Below are 22,231 nucleotides of genomic sequence, written 5' to 3'. Positions count from 1 at the left end.
GCTTACTTTTATTTGCCGGGGAAACGGGCAGAGCTTTGTGTTTGGGGCCTATGGCTGGGAGTGACCGGCTGGCTCCTGAAAAGGTACGATAGGCAGGATGGTTACCAGACCCATAGAGGCACCAGTGCCAAGTTGGGCTGGTTTGATAGTACCAAGTGGCTCCTGCAATCTGCCATCCAGAAGCGGGGCAGCTTACTTTTGTTTGCCAGGGAAACGGGCCGAGGTTTGTGTCTGGCGGCCTATGGCTGAGAGTGACCGGCTGGCTCCTGAAAAGCTACAGTAGGCAGGATGCTGACAAGACCCATGGTAGCAGCAGTGCCAAGTTGGGCTGATTTGATAGTACCAAGTGGCTCCTGCAATCTGCCATCAAAAGGTTGGCAGACGAGTTTTGTTTTCCAGGGAAAAGCGCCGTTGTTTGTGTTTGGGGCCCTGTGGATGGGAGTGGCCGCCTGTCGTCTTAGAATCCACGTTACGCAACATGGTTCCCAGATCCAAGGTGGCACCAGTGCCAAGTCGGGCTGGTTTGATAGTACCAAGTGGCTCCTGCAATCTGCCATCCAGAAGGGGGGCAGCTTACTTTTGTTTGCCAGGGAAACGGGCCGAGGTATTTGTCTGGGGCCCTATGGCAGGGAGTGACTGGCTGGCTCCTGAAAAGCTACGATAGGCAGGATGGTGACCAGACCCATGGTGGCACCAGTGCCAAGTTGGGCTGGTTTGATACTACCAAGTGGCTCCTGCAATCTGCCATCCAGAAGCGGGGCAGCTTACTTTTGTTTTCAATGGAAACTGGCCGAGGTCCCTGTATGGGGGTCTATGGCTGGGAGTGACCTCCTGGCTCCTGAAATGCTATGCTCGGCAGGATGGTGACCAGACCCATGGTGGCACCAGTGCCAAGTTGGGCTGGTTTGATAGTACCAAGTGGCTCCTGCAATCTGCCATCAAAAAGTTGGCAGGCGAGTTTTGTTTTCCGGGGAAAAGCGCCGTTGTTTGTGTTTGGGGGCCTGTGGCTGGGAGTGGCTGCCTGGCGCCTTAGAATCTACGTTACGCAGCATGGTTCCCAGACCCAAGGTGGCACCAGTGCCAAGTCGGGCTGGTTTGATAGTACCAAGTGGCTCCTGCAATCTGCCATCCAGAAGCGGGGCAGCTTACTTTTGTTTGCCAGGGAAACGGGCCGAGGTTGGTGTCTGGCGGCCTATGGCTGAGAGTGACCGGCTAGGTCCTGAAAAGCTACGATAGGCAGAATGGTTCCCAGATCCAAGGTGGCACCAGAGCCAAGTCGGGCTTGTTTGATGGTGCAAAGTGGCTCCAGCAATCTGCCATCCAGACCCGGGGCAGCGGATTTTTGTTTGCTGGAGAAAAGTTCCGTGGTTTGTTTTTGGCGGTATATGGCTGGGCGTGGCCGGCTGGCTCCTTAAAAAGCTCGATACGCTGGATGGTTCCCAGAGCCAAGGTGGCATCAGTGCCAAGTCGGGCTGTTTTCGTAGTACCAAGTGCGTCCTGCAATTTGCCATCCAGAAGAGGGGCAGTTGAGTTTTGTTTGCCAGAGAAAAGGGCCGTGGTTTGTGTTTGGGGGCATATGGCTGAGAGTGGCCAGCTGGCCCCTGAAAATGCACGATAGGCAGGATGGTTCCCAGAGCCAAGGTGGCATCACTGCCAAGTCGGGCTGGTTTGAAAGTACCAAGTGGCTCCTGCAATCTGCCATCTAGAAGCGGGGCAGCTTACTTTTGTTTGCCAGGGAAACGGGCCGAGGTTTGTGTCTGGCGGCCTATGGCTGAGAGTGACCGGCTGGCTGCTGAAAAGCTACGATAGGCAGGATGGTGACCAGACCCATGGAGGCACCAGTGCCAAGTTGGGCTGGTTTCGTAGTACCAAGTGGCTCCTGCAATCTGCCATCCAGAAGAGGGGCAGTTGAGTTTTGTTTGCCAGAGAAAAGGGCCGTGGTTTTTGTTTGGGGGCCTATGGCTCAGAGTGACCGGCTGACTCCTGAAAATCCACGATTGGCAGAATGGTTCCCAGATCCAAGGTGGCACCAGTGCCAAGTCGGGCTGGTTTGATGGTGCAAAGTGGCTCCTGCAATCTGCCATCCCAACGCGGCGCAGCTGATTTTTGTTTGCCAGAGAACAAGTACGTGGTTCGTTTTTGGGGGCATATGGCTGGGAGGGGCCGGCTGGCTCCTTAAAATGCTCGATACGCAGGATGGTTCCCAGGCCAGAGGTGGCACCAGTGCCAAGTTGGGCTGTTTTTGTAGTACCAAGTGCGTCCTGCAATTTGCCCTCCAGAAGAGGGGCAGTTGAGTTTTTTTTGCCAGAGAAAAGGGCCGTGGTTTGTGCTTGAGGGCATATGGCTGAGAGTGGCCGGCTGGCTCCTGAAAATCCACGCAAGCAGCATGGTTCCCAGACCCAAGGTGGCACCAGTGCCAAGTCGGGCTGGTTTGATGGTGCAAAGTGTCTCCTGCAATCTGCCATCCAGAAGCGGGGTAGCCGATTTTTCTTTGCAAGAGAAAAGTCTTTGGTTTTTTTTGGGCGCCTGTGGCTGGGAGTGGCCGGCTGGCTCATTAGAATCCACGATACGCAGCATGGTTCCCAGAGCCAAGGTGGCACCAGTGCCAAGTTGGGCTGGTTTTGTAGTAGCAAGTGGCTCCTGCAATTTGCCATCCAGAAGAGGGGCAGTTGAGTTTTGTTTGCCAGAGGAAAGGGCCGTGGATTTTGTTTGGGGGTACATGGCTGAGAGTGGCCGGTTAGCCCCTGAAAATCCGCGATAGGCAGGATGGTTCGGAGATCCAAGGTGGAACCTGTGCCGAGTCGGGCTGGTTTTATATTGCAATGTGGCTCCTGCAATCTGTCATCAAAAAGTTGGCAGGCGAGTTTTGTTTTCCAGGGAAAAGCGCCGTTGTTTGTGTTTGGGGGCCTGCGGATGGGAGTGGCCAGCTGGCTCCTTTGAATCCACGATACACAGGATGTTTCCCAGACCAGAGGTGGCACCAGTGGCAAGTCGGGCCAGTTTGATGGTGCAAAGTGGCTCCTGCAATTTGCCATCCAGAAGCGGGGTAGCTTACTTTTGTTTGCCAGGGAAACGGGCCGAGGTTTTTGTCTGGGGTCCTATGGCTGGGAGTGACCGGCTGGCTCCTGAAAAGCTACGATAGGCAGGATGGTTACCAGACCCATGGTGGCACCAGTGCCAAGTTGGGCTGTTTTTGTAGTACCAAGTGCGTCCTGCAATTTGCCATCCAGAAGAGGGGCAGTTGAGTTTTGTTTGCCAGAGAAAAGGGCCGTGGTTTGTGCTTGAGGGCATATGGCTGAGAGTGGCCGGCTGGCCCCTGAAAATCCACGTTACGCAGCATGGTTCACAGACCAAAGGTGGCACCAGTGCCAAGTCGGGCTGGTTTGATGGTGCAAAGTGTCTCCTGCAATCTGCCATCCAGAAGCGGGGTAGCCGATTTTTCTTTGCAAGAGAAAAGATCTTTGGTTTTTTTTGGGCGCCTGTGACTGGGAGTGGCCGGCTGGCTCATTAGAATCCACGATACGCAGCATTTGTTTACCATGGAAATGGGCCGAGCTTTATGTCTGGGCGCCTATGGCTGGGAGTGACCGGCTGGCTCCTGAAAAGCTACTAGAGGCAGGATTGTGACCAGACCCATGGTGGCACCAGTGCCAAGTTGGGCTGGTTTGATAGTACCAAGTGGCTCCTGCAATCTGCCATCAAAAATTTGGCAGTCGAGTTTTGTTTTCCAGGGAAAAGCGCCGTTGTTTGTGTTTGGGGGCCTGTGGCTGGGAGTGGCCGGCTGGCCCCTGAAAATCCACGATAGGCAGAATGGTTCCCAGACCCAAGGTGGCACCAGTGCCAAGTTGGGCTGTTTTGATAGTACCAAGTGCGTCCTGCAATTTGCCTTCCAGAAGTGGGGCAGTTGAGTTTTGTTTGCCAGAGAAAAGGGCCGTGGTTTGTGTTTGAGGGCATATGGCTGAGAGTGGCCGGCTGACCCCACAAAATCCACAATAGGCAGGATGGTTCCCAGAGCCAAGGTGGCACCAGTGCCAAGTCGGGCTGGTTTGATAGTACTAAATAGCTCCTGCAATCTGCCATCCAGAAGCGGGGTAGCTTAATTTTGTTTGTCAGGGAAACGGGCAGAGCTTTGTGTCTGGGGTCCTGTGGCTGGGAGTGGCCGGCTGGCTCCTTAGAATCCACGATACGCAGGATGGTTCCCAGACCAGTGGTGGCACCAGTGCCAAGTTGGGCTGGTTTGATAGTACCAAGTGGCTCCTGCAATCTGCCATCAAAAAGTTGCCAGGCGAGTTTTGTTTTCCAGGGAAAAGCGCCGTTGTTTGTGTTTGGGGGCCTGTGGCTGGGAGTGGCCGGCTGGCTAATTAGAATCCACGATACGCAGGATGGTTCCCAGACCCGAGGTGGCACCAGTGCCAAGTCGGGATAGTTTGATGGTGCAAAGTGGCTCCTGCAATCTGCCATCCAGAAGCGGGGTAGCTTACTTTTGTTTGCCAGGGAAATGGGCCGAGGTTTTTTTTCTGGGGGCCTATGGCTGGGAGTGACCGGCTGGCTCCTGAAAAGCTACAGTAGGCAGGATGATTACCAGACCCATGGTAGCAGCAGTGCCAAGTTGGGCTGATTTGATAGTACCAAGTGGCTCCTGCAATCTGCCATCAAAAGGTTGGCAGGCGAGTTTTGTTTTCCAGGGAAAAGCGCCGTTGTTTGTGTTTGGGGCCCTGTGGCTGGGAGTGGCCGCCTGTCGTTTTAGAATCCACATTACGCAGCATGGTTCCCAGATCCAAGGTGGCACCAGTGCCAAGTCGGGCTGGTTTGATAGTACCAAGTGGCTCCTGCAATCTGCCATCCAGAAGCGGGGCAGCTTACTTTTGTTTGCCAGGGAAACGGGCCGAGGTATTTGTCTGGGGCCCTATGGCAGGGAGTGACTGGCTGGCTCCTGAAAAGCTACGATAGGCAGGATGGTGACCAGACCCATGGTGGCACCAGTGCCAAGTTGGGCTGGTTTGATAGTACCAAGTGGCTCCTGCAATCTGCCATCCAGAAGCGGGGCAGCTTACTTTTGTTTTCCATGGAAACTTGCCGAGGTTCCTGTCTGGGGGTCTATGGCTGGGAGTGACCTCCTGGCTCCTGAAAAGCTATGCTAGGCAGGATGGTGACCAGACCCATTGTGGCACCAGTGCCAAGTTGGGCTGATTTGATAGTACCAAGTGGCTCCTGCAATCTGCCATCAAAATATTGGCAGGCGAGTTTTGTTTTCCGGGGAAAAGCGCCGTTGTTTGTGTTTGGGGGCCTGTGGCTGGGAGTGGCTGCCTGGCGCCTTAGAATCTATGTTACGCAGCATGGTTCCCAGACCCAAGGTGGCACCAGTGCCAAGTTGGGCTGGTTTGATAGTACCAAGTGCGTCCTACAATCTGCCATCCAGAAGCGGGGCAGCTTACTTTTGTTTGCCGGGGAAACGGTCCGAGGTTTGTGTCTGGGGGCTATGGCTCGGAGTGACCGGCTGGCTCCTGAAAAGCTACGATAGGCAGGATGGTGACCAGACCCATGGTGGCACCAGTGCCAAGTTCGGCTGGTTTGATAGTACCAAGTGGCTCCTGCAATCTGCCATCAAAAAGTTGACAGGCGAATTTTGTTTTCCAGGGAAAAGCGCCATTGTTTGTGTTTGGGAGCCTGTGGCTGGGAGTGGCCGGCTGGCTCCTTAGAATCCACGATACGCAGCATGGTTCCCAGACCAGAGGTGGCACCAGTGCCAAGTCGGGATAGTTTGATGGTGCAAAGTGGCTCCTGCAATCTGCCATCCAGAAGCGGGGTAGCTTACTATTGTTTGCCAGGGAAACGGGCCGAGGTTTGTGTCTGGGGGCCTATGGCTGGGAGTGACCGGCTGGCTCCTGAAAAGCTACGATAGGCAGGATGGTGACCAGACCCATGGAGGCACCAGTGCCAAGTTGGGCTGGTTTGATAGCACCAAGTGGCACCTGCAATCTGCCATCAAAAAGTTGGCAGGCCAGTTTTGTTTTCCAGGGAAAATCGCCGTTGTTTATGTTTGTGGGCCTGTTGCTGGGTGTGGCCAGCTGGCTCCTTAGAATCCATGATACGCAGGATGGTTCCCAGACCAGAGGTGGCACCAGTGCCAAGTTGGGCTGGTTTGATGGTTCAAAGTGGCTCCTGCAATCTGCCATCCAGAAGCGGGGTAGCTTACTTTTGTTTGCCAGGGAAACGGGCAGAGCTTTGTGTTTGGGGCCTATGGCTGGGAGTGACTGGCTGGCTCCTGAAAAGCTACGATAGGCAGGATGGTGACCAGACCCATGGAGGCACCAGTGCCAAGTTGGGCTGGTTTGATAGTACCAAGTGGCTCCTGCAATCTGCCATCCAAAAGCAGGGCAACTGAGTTTTGTTTGCCAGAGAAAAGCGCTGTTGTTTGTGTTTGGGGTCCTGTGGCTGGGAGTGGCCGGCTGGCTCCTTAGAATCCACGATACGCAGGATGGTTCCCAGAGCCAAGGTGGCACCAGTGCCAAGTTGGGCTGGTTTGATAGTACCAAGTGGTTCCTGCAATCTGCCATCCAGAAGCGGGGCAGCTTACTTTTGTTTACCATGGAAATGGGCCGAGCTTTGTGTCTGGGCGCCTATGGCTGGGAGTGACCGGCTGGCTCCTGAAAAGCTACGAGAGGCAGGATTGTGACCAGACCCATGGTGGCACCAGTGCCAAGTTGGCTGGTTTGATAGTACCAAGTGGCTCCTGCAATCTGCCATCAAAAAGTTGGCAGTCGAGTTTTGTTTTCCAGGGAAAAGCGCCGTTGTTTGTGTTTGGGGGCCTGTGGCTGGGAGTGGCCGGCTGGCCCCTGAAAATCCACGATAGGCAGAATGGTTCCCAGACCCAAGGTGGCACCAGTGCCAAGTTGGGCTGTTTTGATAGTACCAAGTGCGTCCTGCAATTTGCCTTCCAGAAGTGGGGCAGTTGAGTTTTGTTTGCCAGAGAAAAGGGCCGTGGTTTGTGTTTGAGGGCATATGGCTGAGAGTGGCCGGCTGACCCCACAAAATCCACAATAGGCGGATGGTTCCCAGAGCCAAGGTGGCACCAGTGCCAAGTCGGGCTGGTTTGATAGTACTAAATAGCTCCTGCAATCTGCCATCCAGAAGCGGGGTAGCTTAATTTTGTTTTTCAGGGAAACGGGCAGAGCTTTGTGTCTGGGGTCCTGTGGCTGGGAGTGGCCGGCTGGCTCCTTAGAATCCACGATACGCAGGATGGTTCCCAGACCAGTGGTGGCACCAGTGCCAAGTTGGGCTGGTTTGATAGTACCAAGTGGCTCCTGCAATCTGCCATCAAAAAGTTGCCAGACGAGTTTTGTTTTCCAGGGAAAAGCGCCGTTGTTTGTGTTTGGGGGCCTGTGGCTGGGAGTGGCCGGCTGGCTAATTAGAATCCACGATACGCAGGATGGTTCCCAGACCAGAGGTGGCACCAGTGCCAAGTCGGGATAGTTTGATGGTGCAAAGTGGCTCCTGCAATCTGCCATCCAGAAGCGGTGTAGCTTACTTTTGTTTGCCAGGGAAACGGGCCGAGGTTTTTTTCTGGGGGCCTATGGCTGGGAGTGACCGGCTGGCTCCTGAAAAGCTACAGTAGGCAGGATGATTACCAGACCCATGGTAGCAGCAGTGCCAAGTTGGGCTGATTTGATAGTACCAAGTGGCTCCTGCAATCTGCCATCAAAAGGTTGGCAGGCGAGTTTTGTTTTCCAGGGAAAAGCGCCGTTGTTTGTGTTTGGGGCCCTGTGGCTGGGAGTGGCCGCCTGTCGTCTTAGAATCCACGTTACGCAGCATGGTTCCCAGATCCAAGGTGGCACCAGTGCCAAGTCGGGCTGGTTTGATAGTACCAAGTGGCTCCTGCAATCTGCCATCCAGAAGCGGGGCAGCTTACTTTTGTTTGCCAGGGAAACGGGCCGAGGTATTTGTCTGGGGGTCTATGGCTGGGAGTGACCTCCTGGCTCCTGAAAAGCTATGCTAGGCAGGATGGTGACCAGACCCATGGTGGCACCAGTGCCAAGTTGAACTGATTTGATAGTACCAAGTGGCTCCTGCAATCTGCCATCAAAATTTGGCAGGCGAGTTTTGTTTTCCAGGGAAAAGCGCCGTTGTTTGTGTTTTGGGGCCTGTGGCTGGGAGTGGCCGGCTGGCTCCTTAGAATCCACGATACGCAGGACAGTTCCCAGACCAGAGGTGGCACCAGTGCCAAGTCGGGCTGGTTTGATAGTACCAAGTGGCTCCTGCAATCTGCCGTCAAAAAGTTGGCAGGCGCATTTTGTTTTCCAGGGAATAGCGCCGTTGTTTGTGTTTGGGGCCCTGTGGTTGGGAGTGGCCGGCTGCCTCCTTAGAATCCACAATACGCAGGATGGTTTCCAGGCCCAAGGTGGCACCAGTTCCAAGTCGGGCTGGTTTGATAGTACCAAGTGGTTCCTGCAATCTGCCATCCAGAAGCGGGGCAGCTTACTTTTGTTTGCCAGGGAAACGGGCCGAGGTTTTGTGTCTGGGGGCCTATGGCTGGGAGGGACTGGCTGGCTCCTGAAAAGCTTCGATAGGCAGGATGGTGACCAGACCCATGGTGGCACCAGTGCCAAGTTGGGCTGGTTTGATAGTACCAAGTGGCTCCTGCAATCTGCCATCAAAAAGTTGGCAGTCGAGTTTTGTTTTCCAGGGAAAAGCGCCATTGTTTGTTTTTGGGGGCCTGTGGCTGGGAGTGGCAAACCGGCTCCTTAGAACCCACGATAAGCAGGATGGTCCCCAGACCAGAGGTGGCACCAGTGCCAAGTCGGGCTAGTTTGATGGTGCAAAGTGGCTCCTGCAATCTTCCATCCGGAAGCGGGTTAACTTACTTTTGTTTGCCAGGGAAACGGGCAGAGCTTTTTGTCTCGGGGCCTATGGCTGGGAGTGACCGGCTGGCTCCGGAAAAGCTACGATAGGCAGTATGGTGACCAGACCCACAGTGGCACCAGTGCCAAGTTGGGCTGGTTTGATAGTACCAAGTGGCTCCTGCAATCTGCCATCAAAATTTGGCAGGCGAGTTTCGTTTTCCAGGGAAAAGCGCCGTTGTTTGTATTTGGGGGCCTATGGCTGGGAGTGGCCGCCTGGCGCCTTAGAATCTACGTTACGCAGCATGGTTCCCAGAGCCAAGGTGGCACCAGTGCCAAGTCGGGCTGGTTTGATAGTACTAAATAGCTCCTGCAATCTGCCATCCAGAAGTGGGGTAGCTTAATTTTGTTTGTCAGGGAAACGGGCAGAGCTTTGTGTCTGGGGTCCTGTGGCTGGGAGTGGCCGGCTGGCTCCTTAGAATCCACGATACGCAGGATGGTTCCCAGACCAGTGGTGGCACCAGTGCCAAGTTGGGCTGGTTTGATAGTACCAAGTGGCTCCTGCAATCTGCCATCAAAAATTTGGCAGGCGAGTTTTGTTTTCCAGGGAAAAGCGCCGTTGTTTATGTTTGTGGGCCTGTGGCTGGGAGTGGCCAGCTGGCTCCTTAGAATCCACGATACGCAGGATGGTTCCCAGACCAGAGGTGGCACCAGTGCCAAGTCGGGCTGGTTTGATGGTTCAAAGTGGCTCCTGCAATCTGCCATCCAGAAGCGGGGTAGCTTACTTTTGTTTGCCAGGGAAACGGGCAGAGCTTTGTGTCTGGGGCCTATGGCTTTGAGTGACTGGCTGGCTCCTGAAAAGCTACGATAGGCAGGATGGTTACCAGACCCATGGAGGCACCAGTGCCAAGTTGGGCTGGTTTGATAGTACCAAGTCGCTCCTGCAATCTGCCATCCAAAAGCAGGGCAACTGAGTTTTGTTTGCCAGAGAAAAGCGCTGTTGTTTGTGTTTAGGGTCCTGTGGCTGGGAGTGGCCGGCTGGCTCCTTAGAATCCACGATACGCAGGATGGTTCCCAGACCCAAGGTGGCACCAGTGCCAAGTTGGGCTGTTTTTGTAGTACCAAGTGCGTCCTGCAATTTGCCTTCCAGAAGAGGGGCAGTTGAGTTTTGTTTGCCAGAGAAAAGGGCCGTGGTTTGTGTTTGAGGGCATATGGCTGAGAGTGGCCGGCTGACCCCACAAAATCCACAATAGGCAGGATGGTTCCCAGAGCCAAGGTGGCACCAGTGCCAAGTCGGGCTGGTTTGATAGTACTAAATAGCTCCTGCAATCTGCCATCCAGAAGCGGGGTAGCTTAATTTTGTTTGTCAGGGAAACGGGCAGAGCTTTGTGTCTGGGGTCCTGTGGCTGGGAGTGGCCGGCTGGCTCCTTAGAATCCACGATACGCAGGATGGTTCCCAGACCAGTGGTGGCACCAGTGCCAAGTCGGGCTAGTTTGATGGTGCAAAGTGGCTCCTGCAATCTTCCATCCGGAAGCGGGTTAACTTACTTTTGTTTGCCAGGGAAACGGGCAGAGCTTTTTGTCTCGGGGCCTATGGCTGGGAGTGACCGGCTGGCTCCGGAAAAGCTACGATAGGCAGTATGGTGACCAGACCCACAGTGGCACCAGTGCCAAGTTGGGCTGGTTTGATAGTACCAAGTGGCTCCTGCAATCTGCCATCAAAATTTGGCAGGCGAGTTTCGTTTTCCAGGGAAAAGCGCCGTTGTTTGTATTTGGGGGCCTATGGCTGGGAGTGGCCGCCTGGCGCCTTAGAATCTACGTTACGCAGCATGGTTCCCAGAGCCAAGGTGGCACCAGTGCCAAGTCGGGCTGGTTTGATAGTACTAAATAGCTCCTGCAATCTGCCATCCAGAAGTGGGGTAGCTTAATTTTGTTTGTCAGGGAAACGGGCAGAGCTTTGTGTCTGGGGTCCTGTGGCTGGGAGTGGCCGGCTGGCTCCTTAGAATCCACGATACGCAGGATGGTTCCCAGACCAGTGGTGGCACCAGTGCCAAGTTGGGCTGGTTTGATAGTACCAAGTGGCTCCTGCAATCTGCCATCAAAAATTTGGCAGGCGAGTTTTGTTTTCCAGGGAAAAGCGCCGTTGTTTATGTTTGTGGGCCTGTGGCTGGGAGTGGCCAGCTGGCTCCTTAGAATCCACGATACGCAGGATGGTTCCCAGACCAGAGGTGGCACCAGTGCCAAGTCGGGCTGGTTTGATGGTTCAAAGTGGCTCCTGCAATCTGCCATCCAGAAGCGGGGTAGCTTACTTTTGTTTGCCAGGGAAACGGGCAGAGCTTTGTGTCTGGGGCCTATGGCTTTGAGTGACTGGCTGGCTCCTGAAAAGCTACGATAGGCAGGATGGTTACCAGACCCATGGAGGCACCAGTGCCAAGTTGGGCTGGTTTGATAGTACCAAGTCGCTCCTGCAATCTGCCATCCAAAAGCAGGGCAACTGAGTTTTGTTTGCCAGAGAAAAGCGCTGTTGTTTGTGTTTAGGGTCCTGTGGCTGGGAGTGGCCGGCTGGCTCCTTAGAATCCACGATACGCAGGATGGTTCCCAGACCCAAGGTGGCACCAGTGCCAAGTTGGGCTGTTTTTGTAGTACCAAGTGCGTCCTGCAATTTGCCTTCCAGAAGAGGGGCAGTTGAGTTTTGTTTGCCAGAGAAAAGGGCCGTGGTTTGTGTTTGAGGGCATATGGCTGAGAGTGGCCGGCTGACCCCACAAAATCCACAATAGGCAGGATGGTTCCCAGAGCCAAGGTGGCACCAGTGCCAAGTCGGGCTGGTTTGATAGTACTAAATAGCTCCTGCAATCTGCCATCCAGAAGCGGGGTAGCTTAATTTTGTTTGTCAGGGAAACGGGCAGAGCTTTGTGTCTGGGGTCCTGTGGCTGGGAGTGGCCGGCTGGCTCCTTAGAATCCACGATACGCAGGATGGTTCCCAGACCAGTGGTGGCACCAGTGCCAAGTTGGGCTGGTTTGATAGTACCAAGTGGCTCCTGCAATCTGCCATCAAAAAGTTGGCAGGCAAGTTTTGTTTTCCAGGGAAAAGCACCGTTGTTTGTGTTTGAGGGCCTGTGGCTGGGAGTGGCCGGCTGGCTAATTAGAATCCACGATACGCAGGATGGTTCCCAGACCCGAGGTGGCACCAGTGCCAAGTCGGGATAGTTTGATGGTGCAAAGTGGCTCCTGCAATCTGCCATCCAGAAGCGGGGCAGCTTACTTTTGTTTTCCATGGAAACTGGCTGAGGTTCCTGTCTGGGGGTCTATGCCTGGGAGTGACCTCCTGGCTCCTGAAAAGCTATGCTAGGCAGGATGGTGACCAGACCCATGGTGGCACCAGTGCCAAGTTGGGCTGGTTTGATAGTACCAAGTGGCTCCTGCAATCTGCCATCCAGAAGCGGGGCAGCTTAATTTTGTTTGCCAGGGAAACGGGCCGAGGTTTGTGTCTGGGGGCCTATGGCTGAGAGTGACCGGCTAGGTCCTGAAAAGCTACGATAGGCAGGATGGTGACCAGACCCATGGTGGCACCAGTGCCAAGTTGGGCTGGTTTGATAGTACCAAGTGACTCCTGCAATCTGCCATCAAAAAGTTTGCAGGCCAGGTTTGTTTTCCAGGGAAAAGCGCCGTTGGTTGTGTTTGGGGGCCTGTGGCTGGGAGTGGCCGGCTGGCTCCTTAGAATCCACGATACGCAGGATGGTTCCCAGACCCGAGGTGGCACCAGTGCCAAGTCGGGCTGGTTTGATGGTTCAAAGTGGCTCCTGCAATCTGCCATCCAGAAGCGGGGTAACTTACTATTGTTTGCCGGGGAAACGGGCAGAGCTTTGTGTTTGGGGCCTATGGCTGGGACTGACCGGCTGGCTCCTGAAAAGCTACGATAGGCAGGATGGTTACCAGACCCATGGAGGCACCAGTGCCAAGTCGGGCTAGTTTGATGGTGCAAAGTGGCTCCTGCAATCTTCCATCCGGAAGCGGGTAAACTTACTTTTGTTTGCCAGGGAAACGGGCCGAGGTTTTTGTCTGGGGGCCTATGGCTGGGAGTGACCGGCTGGCTCCTGAGAAGCTACGATAGGCAGGATTGTGACCAGACCCTTGGTGGCACCAGTGCCAAGTTGGGCTGGTTTGATAGTACCAAGTGGCTCCTGCAATCTGCCATCAAAAAGATGGCAGGCGAGTTTTGTTTTCCAGGGAAAAGCGCCGTTGTTTGTGTTTGGGAGCCTGTGGCTGGGAGTGGCCGGCTGGCTCCTTAGAATCCACGATACGCAGCATGGTTCCCAGACCAGAGGTGGCACCAGTGCCAAGTCGGGATAGTTTGATGGTGCAAAGTGGCTCCTGCAATCTGCCATCCAGAAGCGCGGTAGCTTACTTTTGTTTGCCAGGGAAACGGGCCGAGGTTTGTGTCTGGGGGCCTATGGCTGGGAGTGACCGGCTGGCTCCTGAAAAGCTACGATAGGCAGGATGGTGACCAGACCCATGGACGCACCAGTGCCAAGTTGGGCTGGTTTGATAGCACCAAGTGGCACCTGCAATCTGCCATCAAAAAGTTGGCAGGCCAGTTTTGTTTTCCAGGGAAAATCGCCGTTGTTTATGTTTGTGGGCCTGTGGCTGGGAGTGGCCAGCTGGCTCCTTAGAATCCACGATACGCAGGATGGTTCCCAGACCAGAGGTGGCACCAGTGCCAAGTCGGGCTGGTTTGATGGTTCAAAGTGGCTCCTGCAATCTGCCATCCAGAAGCGGGGTAGCTTACTTTAGTTTGCCAGGGAAACGGGCAGAGCTTTGTGTTTGGGGCCTATGGCTGGGAGTGACTGGCTGGCTCCTGAAAAGCTACGATAGGCAGGATGGTTACCAGACCCATGGAGGCACCAGTGCCAAGTTGGGCTGGTTTGATAGTACCAAGTGGCTCCTGCAATCTGCCATCCAAAAGCAGGGCAACTGAGTTTTGTTTGCCAGAGAAAAGCGCTGTTGTTTGTGTTTGGGGTCCTGTGGCTGGGAGTGGCCGGCTGGCTCCTTAGAATCCACGATACGCAGGATGGTTCCCAGACCCAAGGTGGCACCAGTGCCAAGTTGGGCTGGTTTGATAGTACCAAGTGGTTCCTGCAATCTGCCATCCAGAAGCGGGGCAGCTTAATTTTGTTTACCATGGAAATGGGCAGAGCTTTGTGTCTGGGCGCCTATGGCTGGGAGTGACCGGCTGGCTCCTGAAAAGCTACGAGAGGCAGGATTGTGACCAGACCCATGGTGGCACCAGTGCCAAGTTGGCTGGTTTGATAGCACCAAGTGGCTCCTGCAATCTGCCATCAAAAAGTTGGCAGTCGAGTTTTGTTTTCCAGGGAAAAGCGCCGTTGTTTGTGTTTGGGGGCCTGTGGCTGGGAGTGGCCGGCTGGCCCCTGAAAATCCACGATAGGCAGAATGGTTCCCAGACCCAAGGTGGCACCAGTGCCAAGTTGGGCTGTTTTGATAGTACCAAGTGCGTCCTGCAATTTGCCTTCCAGAAGTGGGGCAGTTGAGTTTTGTTTGCCAGAGAAAAGGGCCGTGGTTTGTGTTTGAGGGCATATGGCTGAGAGTGGCCGGCTGACCCCACAAAATCCACAATAGGCAGGATGGTTCCCAGAGCCAAGGTGGCACCAGTGCCAAGTCGGGCTGGTTTGATAGTACTAAATAGCTCCTGCAATCTGCCATCCAGAAGCGGGGTAGCTTAATTTTGTTTTTCAGGGAAACGGGCAGAGCTTTGTGTCTGGGGTCCTGTGGCTGGGAGTGGCCGGCTGGCTCCTTAGAATCCACGATACGCAGGATGGTTCCCAGACCAGTGGTGGCACCAGTGCCAAGTTGGGCTGGTTTGATAGTACCAAGTGGCTCCTGCAATCTGCCATCAAAAACTTGCCAGACGAGTTTTGTTTTCCAGGGAAAAGCGCCGTTGTTTGTGTTTGGGGGCCTGTGGCTGGGAGTGGCCGGCTGGCTAATTAGAATCCACGATACGCAGGATGGTTCCCAGACCAGAGGTGGCACCAGTGCCAAGTCGGGATAGTTTGATGGTGCAAAGTGGCTCCTGCAATCTGCCATCCAGAAGCGGTGTAGCTTACTTTTGTTTGCCAGGGAAACGGGCCGAGGTTTTTTTCTGGGGGCCTATGGCTGGGAGTGACCGGCTGGCTCCTGAAAAGCTACAGTAGGCAGGATGATTACCAGACCCATGGTAGCAGCAGTGCCAAGTTGGGCTGATTTGATAGTACCAAGTGGCTCCTGCAATCTGCCATCAAAAGGTTGGCAGGCGAGTTTTGTTTTCCAGGGAAAAGCGCCGTTGTTTGTGTTTGGGGCCCTGTGGCTGGGAGTGGCCGCCTGTCGTCTTAGAATCCACGTTACGCAGCATGGTTCCCAGATCCAAGGTGGCACCAGTGCCAAGTCGGGCTGGTTTGATAGTACCAAGTGGCTCCTGCAATCTGCCATCCAGAAGCGGGGCAGCTTACTTTTGTTTGCCAGGGAAACGGGCCGAGGTATTTGTCTGGGGGTCTATGGCTGGGAGTGACCTCCTGGCTCCTGAAAAGCTATGCTAGGCAGGATGGTGACCAGACCCATGGTGGCACCAGTGCCAAGTTGAACTGATTTGATAGTACCAAGTGGCTCCTGCAATCAGCCATCAAAAAGTTGGCAGGCGAGTTTTGTTTTCCAGGGAAAAGCGCCATTGATTTTGTTTGGGGGCCTGTGGCTGGGAGTGGCCGGCTGGCTCCTTAGAATCCACGATACGCAGCATGGTTCCCAGACCCAAGGTGGCACCAGTGCCAAGTTGGGCTGGTTTGATAGTACCAAGTGGCTCCTGCAATCTGCCATGCAGAAGCGGGGCAGCTTACTTTTGTTTGCCAGGGAAACGGGCCGAGGTTTGTGTCTGGGGGCTATGGCCCGGAGTGACCGGCTGGCTCCTGAGAAGCTACGATAGGCAGGATGGTGACCAGACCCATGGTGGCACCAGTGCCAAGTTGGGCTGGTTTGATAGTACCAAGTGGCTCCTGCAATCTGCCATCAAAATTTGGCAGGCGAGTTTTGTTTTCCAGGGAAAAGCGCCGTTGTTTGTGTTTTGGGGCCTGTGGCTGGGAGTGGCCGGCTGGCTCCTTAGAATCCACGATACGCAGGACAGTTCCCAGACCAGAGGTGGCACCAGTGCCAAGTCGGGCTGGTTTGATAGTACCAAGTGGCTCCTGCAATCTGCCGTCAAAAAGTTGGCAGGCGCATTTTGTTTTCCAGGGAATAGCGCCGTTGTTTGTGTTTGGGGCCCTGTGGTTGGGAGTGGCCGGCTGCCTCCTTAGAATCCACAATACGCAGGATGGTTTCCAGGCCCAAGGTGGCACCAGTTCCAAGTCGGGCTGGTTTGATAGTACCAAGTGGTTCCTGCAATCTGCCATCCAGAAGCGGGGCAGCTTACTTTTGTTTGCCAGGGAAACGGGCCGAGGTTTTGTGTCTGGGGGCCTATGGCTGGGAGGGACTGGCTGGCTCCTGAAAAGCTTCGATAGGCAGGATGGTGACCAGACCCATGGTGGCACCAGTGCCAAGTTGGGCTGGTTTGATAGTACCAAGTGGCTCCTGCAATCTGCCATCAAAAAGTTGGCAGTCGAGTTTTGTTTTCCAGGGAAAAGCGCCATTGTTTGTTTTTGGGGGCCTGTGGCTGGGAGTGGCAAACCGGCTCCTTAGAACCCACGATAAGCAGGATGGTCCCCAGACCAGAGGTGGCACCAGTGCCAAGTCGGGCTAGTTTGATGGTGCAAAGTGGCTCCTGCAATCTTCCATCCGGAAGCGGGTTAACTTACTTTTGTTTGCCAGGGAAACGGGCAGAGCTTTTTGTCTCGGGGCCTATGGCTGGGAGTGACCGGCTGGCTCCGGAAAAGCTACGATAGGCAGTATGGTGACCAGACCCACAGTGGCACCAGTGCCAAGTTGGGCTGGTTTGATAGTACCAAGTGGCTCCTGCAATCTGCCATCAAAATTTGGCAGGCGAGTTTCGTTTTCCAGGGAAAAGCGCCGTTGTTTGTATTTGGGGGCCTATGGCTGGGAGTGGCCGCCTGGCGCCTTAGAATCTACGTTACGCAGCATGGTTCCCAGAGCCAAGGTGGCACCAGTGCCAAGTCGGGCTGGTTTGATAGTACTAAATAGCTCCTGCAATCTGCCATCCAGAAGCGGGGTAGCTTAATTTTGTTTGTCAGGGAAACGGGCAGAGCTTTGTGTCTGGGGTCCTGTGGCTGGGAGTGGCCGGCTGGCTCCTTAGAATCCACGATACGCAGGATGGTTCCCAGACCAGTGGTGGCACCAGTGCCAAGTTGGGCTGGTTTGATAGTACCAAGTGGCTCCTGCAATCTGCCATCAAAAATTTGGCAGGCGAGTTTTGTTTTCCAGGGAAAAGCGCCGTTGTTTATGTTTGTGGGCCTGTGGCTGGGAGTGGCCAGCTGGCTCCTTAGAATCCACGATACGCAGGATGGTTCCCAGACCAGAGGTGGCACCAGTGCCAAGTCGGGCTGGTTTGATGGTTCAAAGTGGCTCCTGCAATCTGCCATCCAGAAGCGGGGTAGCTTACTTTTGTTTGCCAGGGAAACGGGCAGAGCTTTGTGTCTGGGGCCTATGGCTTTGAGTGACTGGCTGGCTCCTGAAAAGCTACGATAGGCAGGATGGTTACCAGACCCATGGAGGCACCAGTGCCAAGTTGGGCTGGTTTGATAGTACCAAGTCGCTCCTGCAATCTGCCATCCAAAAGCAGGGCAACTGAGTTTTGTTTGCCAGAGAAAAGCGCTGTTGTTTGTGTTTAGGGTCCTGTGGCTGGGAGTGGCCGGCTGGCTCCTTAGAATCCACGATACGCAGGATGGTTCCCAGACCCAAGGTGGCACCAGTGCCAAGTTGGGCTGTTTTTGTAGTACCAAGTGCGTCCTGCAATTTGCCTTCCAGAAGAGGGGCAGTTGAGTTTTGTTTGCCAGAGAAAAGGGCCGTGGTTTGTGTTTGAGGGCATATGGCTGAGAGTGGCCGGCTGACCCCACAAAATCCACAATAGGCAGGATGGTTCCCAGAGCCAAGGTGGCACCAGTGCCAAGTCGGGCTGGTTTGATAGTACTAAATAGCTCCTGCAATCTGCCATCCAGAAGCGGGGTAGCTTAATTTTGTTTGTCAGGGAAACGGGCAGAGCTTTGTGTCTGGGGTCCTGTGGCTGGGAGTGGCCGGCTGGCTCCTTAGAATCCACGATACGCAGGATGGTTCCCAGACCAGTGGTGGCACCAGTGCCAAGTTGGGCTGGTTTGATAGTACCAAGTGGCTCCTGCAATCTGCCATCAAAAAGTTGGCAGGCAAGTTTTGTTTTCCAGGGAAAAGCACCGTTGTTTGTGTTTGAGGGCCTGTGGCTGGGAGTGGCCGGCTGGCTAATTAGAATCCACGATACGCAGGATGGTTCCCAGACCCGAGGTGGCACCAGTGCCAAGTCGGGATAGTTTGATGGTGCAAAGTGGCTCCTGCAATCTGCCATCCAGAAGCGGGGCAGCTTACTTTTGTTTTCCATGGAAACTGGCTGAGGTTCCTGTCTGGGGGTCTATGCCTGGGAGTGACCTCCTGGCTCCTGAAAAGCTATGCTAGGCAGGATGGTGACCAGACCCATGGTGGCACCAGTGCCAAGTTGGGCTGGTTTGATAGTACCAAGTGGCTCCTGCAATCTGCCATCCAGAAGCGGGGCAGCTTAATTTTGTTTGCCAGGGAAACGGGCCGAGGTTTGTGTCTGGGGGCCTATGGCTGAGAGTGACCGGCTAGGTCCTGAAAAGCTACGATAGGCAGGATGGTTACCAGACCCATGGTGGCACCAGTGCCAAGTTGGGCTGGTTTGATAGTACCAAGTGACTCCTGCAATCTGCCATCAAAAAGTTTGCAGGCCAGGTTTGTTTTCCAGGGAAAAGCGCCGTTGGTTGTGTTTGGGGGCCTGTGGCTGGGAGTGGCCGGCTGGCTCCTTAGAATCCACGATACGCAGGATGGTTCCCAGACCCGAGGTGGCACCAGTGCCAAGTCGGGCTGGTTTGATGGTTCAAAGTGGCTCCTGCAATCTGCCATCCAGAAGCGGGGTAACTTACTATTGTTTGCCGGGGAAACGGGCAGAGCTTTGTGTTTGGGGCCTATGGCTGGGACTGACCGGCTGGCTCCTGAAAAGCTACGATAGGCAGGATGGTTACCAGACCCATGGAGGCACCAGTGCCAAGTCGGGCTAGTTTGATGGTGCAAAGTGGCTCCTGCAATCTTCCATCCGGAAGCGGGTAAACTTACTTTTGTTTGCCAGGGAAACGGGCCGAGGTTTTTGTCTGGGGGCCTATGGCTGGGAGTGACCGGCTGGCTCCTGAAAAGCTACGATAGGCAGGATTGTGACCAGACCCTTGGTGGCACCAGTGCCAAGTTGGGCTGGTTTGATAGTACCAAGTGGCTCCTGCAATCTGCCATCAAAAAGTTGGCAGGCGAGTTTTGTTTTCCAGGGAAAAGCGCCGTTGTTTGTGTTTGGCGGCCTGTGGCTAGGAGTGGCCGCCTGGCGCCTTAGAATCTACGTTACGCAGCATGGTTCCCAGAGCCAAGGTGGCACCAGTGCCAAGTCGGGCTGGTTTGATAGTACCAAGTGGCTCCTGCAATCTGCCATCCAGAAGCGGGGCAGCTTACTTTTGTTTGCCAGGGAAACGGGCCGAGGTATTTGTCTGGGGCCCTATTGCAGGGAGTGACTGGCGGGCTCCTGAAAAGCTACGATAGGCAGGATGGTGACCAGACCCATGGTGGCACCAGTGCCAAGTTGGGCTGGTTTGATAGTACCAAGTGGCTCCTGCAATCTGCCATCCAGAAGCGGGGCAGCTTACTTTTGTTTTCCATGGAAACTTGCCGAGGTTCCTGTCTGGGGGTCTATGGCTGGGAGTGACCTCCTGGCTCCTGAAAAGCTATGCTAGGCAGGATGGTGACCAGACCCAAGGTGGCACCAGTGCCAAGTTGAACTGGTTTGATAGTACCAAGTGGCTCCTGCAATCTGCCATCAAAAAGTTGGCAGGCGAGTTTTGTTTTCCAGGGAAAAGCGCCATTGATTTTGTTTGGGGGCCTGTGGCTGGGAGTGGCCGGCTGGCTCCTTAGAATCCACGATACGCAGCATGGTTCCCAGACCCAAGGTGGCACCAGTGCCAAGTTGGGCTGGTTTGATAGTACCAAGTGGCTCCTGCAATCTGCCATGCAGAAGCGGGGCAGCTTACTTTTGTTTGCCAGGGAAACGGGCCGAGGTTTGTGTCTGGGGGCTATGGCCCGGAGTGACCGGCTGGCTCCTGAGAAGCTACGATAGGCAGGATGGTGACCAGACCCATGGTGGCACCAGTGCCAAGTTGGGCTGGTTTGATAGTACCAAGTGGCTCCTGCAATCTGCCATCAAAATTTGGCAGGCGAGTTTTGTTTTCCAGGGAAAAGCGCCGTTGTTTGTGTTTTGGGGCCTGTGGCTGGGAGTGGCCGGCTGGCTCCTTAGAATCCACGATACGCAGGACAGTTCCCAGACCAGAGGTGGCACCAGTGCCAAGTCGGGCTGGTTTGATAGTACCAAGTGGCTCCTGCAATCTGCCGTCAAAAAGTTGGCAGGCGCATTTTGTTTTCCAGGGAATAGCGCCGTTGTTTGTGTTTGGGGCCCTGTGGTTGGGAGTGACCGGCTGCCTCCTTAGAATCCACAATACGCAGGATGGTTTCCAGGCCCAAGGTGGCACCAGTTCCAAGTCGGGCTGGTTTGATAGTACCAAGTGGTTCCTGCAATCTGCCATCCAGAAGCGGGGCAGCTTACTTTTGTTTGCCAGGGAAACGGGCCGAGGTTTTGTGTCTGGGGGCCTATGGCTGGGAGGGACTGGCTGGCTCCTGAAAAGCTTCGATAGGCAGGATGGTGACCAGACCCATGGTGGCACCAGTGCCAAGTTGGGCTGGTTTGATAGTACCAAGTGGCTCCTGCAATCTGCCATCAAAAAGTTGGCAGTCGAGTTTTGTTTTCCAGGGAAAAGCGCCATTGTTTGTTTTTGGGGGCCTGTGGCTGGGAGTGGCAAACCGGCTCCTTAGAACCCACGATAAGCAGGATGGTCCCCAGACCAGAGGTGGCACCAGTGCCAAGTCGGGCTAGTTTGATGGTGCAAAGTGGCTCCTGCAATCTTCCATCCGGAAGCGGGTTAACTTACTTTTGTTTGCCAGGGAAACGGGCAGAGCTTTTTGTCTCGGGGCCTATGGCTGGGAGTGACCGGCTGGCTCCGGAAAAGCTACGATAGGCAGTATGGTGACCAGACCCACAGTGGCACCAGTGCCAAGTTGGGCTGGTTTGATAGTACCAAGTGGCTCCTGCAATCTGCCTTCAAAATTTGGCAGGCGAGTTTCGTTTTCCAGGGAAAAGCGCCGTTGTTTGTATTTGGGGGCCTATGGCTGGGAGTGGCCGCCTGGCGCCTTAGAATCTACGTTACGCAGCATGGTTCCCAGAGCCAAGGTGGCACCAGTGCCAAGTCGGGCTGGTTTGATAGTACTAAATAGCTCCTGCAATCTGCCATCCAGAAGCGGGGTAGCTTAATTTTGTTTGTCAGGGAAACGGGCAGAGCTTTGTGTCTGGGGTCCTGTGGCTGGGAGTGGCCGGCTGGCTCCTTAGAATCCACGATACGCAGGATGGTTCCCAGACCAGTGGTGGCACCAGTGCCAAGTTGGGCTGGTTTGATAGTACCAAGTGGCTCCTGCAATCTGCCATCAAAAATTTGGCAGGCGAGTTTTGTTTTCCAGGGAAAAGCGCCGTTGTTTATGTTTGTGGGCCTGTGGCTGGGAGTGGCCAGCTGGCTCCTTAGAATCCACGATACGCAGGATGGTTCCCAGACCAGAGGTGGCACCAGTGCCAAGTCGGGCTGGTTTGATGGTTCAAAGTGGCTCTTGCAATCTGCCATCCAGAAGCGGGGTAGCTTACTTTTGTTTGCCAGGGAAACGGGCAGAGCTTTGTGTCTGGGGCCTATGGCTGGGAGTGACTGGCTGGCTCCTGAAAAGCTACGATAGGCAGGATGGTTACCAGACCCATGGAGGCACCAGTGCCAAGTTGGGCTGGTTTGATAGTACCAAGTCGCTCCTGCAATCTGCCATCCAAAAGCAGGGCAACTGAGTTTTGTTTGCCAGAGAAAAGCGCTGTTGTTTGTGTTTAGGGTCCTGTGGCTGGGAGTGGCCGGCTGGCTCCTTAGAATCCACGATACGCAGGATGGTTCCCAGACCCAAGGTGGCACCAGTGCCAAGTTGGGCTGTTTTTGTAGTACCAAGTGCGTCCTGCAATTTGCCTTCCAGAAGAGGGGCAGTTGAGTTTTGTTTGCCAGAGAAAAGGGCCGTGGTTTGTGTTTGAG

This window comes from Melospiza georgiana, chromosome 2 (assembly GCF_028018845.1).
Source record: "Melospiza georgiana isolate bMelGeo1 chromosome 2, bMelGeo1.pri, whole genome shotgun sequence".
Classification (NCBI taxonomy): domain Eukaryota; kingdom Metazoa; phylum Chordata; class Aves; order Passeriformes; family Passerellidae; genus Melospiza; species Melospiza georgiana.
This window is presented reverse-complemented; position numbering follows the sequence as displayed.